The 1,369-nt window shown below is 37.0% G+C and overlaps 1 long non-coding RNA gene across 1 annotated transcript; it reads left to right on the forward strand.

Annotated features, from left to right (window-relative positions):
• The first annotated feature begins 240 nt into the window (after positions 1–240).
• LOC149186525 (uncharacterized) lies at positions 241–1,088 on the forward strand. Its single transcript, XR_016255702.1, has 2 exons — positions 241–379; positions 563–1,088. It is a non-coding gene; the product is annotated as an uncharacterized LOC149186525 (long non-coding RNA).
• The last annotated feature ends 281 nt before the right edge of the window (positions 1,089–1,369 follow it).

Raw genomic sequence — 1,369 nt, forward strand, 5'->3', positions numbered from 1 at the left:
TTTTATTAAGCCGTGTTGTGAATTAATCTGAAAAACAAAGAAAAGCAACTCGATGCAGCAAAAATCAATGTCAGTTTGCTATCACTGAAACAATATATTCATTTGTGAGTTAGAATCTCTTTTGCATTGTCTTACGCATTGTCTTATTTCCCCGCTTCCTTCTCTGTTACAGGTGTACAGGCTTCAAATATGCATTTCGGTCCGCCATGGCGCTGCACCTCGCATTTTTTATGTGTCTATCGTCTCTGCTCGACTGCAATGTGAAATAGTTTTGTCATTAAGGCTTTGCCTACCTTTTGCTCTTAGCTATTTTTATTAAGCCCTGTTGTGAATTAATCTGAAAAACAAAGAAAAGCAACTCGATGCAGCAAAAATCAATGTCAGTTTGCTATCACTGAAACAATATATTCATTTGTCATGGCTTTGGGTTATGATCTAATTGTCAAATGTTAGCAAGTTTAAATTTGCTCTTAGCTCTTACTACCACTTCTTAAAAACTGAAGCCTACGACATCCCATGTCCAAAGAATGCTTACCATGTATGATTTATATCTCTGATACAGGTGTACAACGGATGCTTCAAATATGCATTTGGGTACGCCATCACCGGCTCTGCTCAACTGCAGACAGCATGTATCTCTCGGCCTACAGTCAATGTCCGTGTCCTAATAACTTCATAAGTTAGATAAGAACTTGAATCAGATCGACTACAGTGTGTAATAGTTTTGTCATTAAGGCTTTTGCCTACCTTTTGCTCTTAGGAAAGCAACTCGATGCAGCAAAAATCAATGTCAATTTGCTATCTCTGATTTCAACGATGCTTTTGTTAATGGGTGACACTTCTGGTATACAGAAGCTGCATTTTGCTTCTTAAAAACTCAGTTCCTTCCAATACTCTAAAAGTTTCACTTTCGGATGCACAGTATAAAATTTCTTAGCAGTAGCATCACTTGGTGCAAGTGTGGCATAACTGAACTTATAAATTTGCTATCTCTGATTTCAACGATGCTGTATACAGAAGCTGCATTTTGCTTCTTAAAAACTCAGTTCATTGTTTTATGCCATTGACTATATATTGATATGTGTTTTCCTCTACTTTGTAGTGCGTAATAGACAGGCTCAACTTGCTTCTTAAAAACTCAGTTCATTGTTTTATGCCATTGACTATATATTGATATGTGTTTTCCTCTGCGTAATAGACAGGCTCAACTTCACGCAGGGACTCGCTGCGTCGCAGCTCCCCTTGTTTTATTTGATATCTTAACAGTGTCATTTCAAAGTTCTGATGTTTTTGATAATGATTTTGATAATGAGTGGAGTGTCACCCAAAACCTCAAAGAAGCTAAATGAGCAAACATAATATTTTTTTG

Source organism: Pinus tabuliformis, chromosome 3_1 (assembly GCF_031772625.1).
Source record: "Pinus tabuliformis cultivar Carrire ecotype Pingquan chromosome 3_1, CPIR1, whole genome shotgun sequence".
NCBI lineage: Eukaryota > Viridiplantae > Streptophyta > Pinopsida > Pinales > Pinaceae > Pinus > Pinus tabuliformis.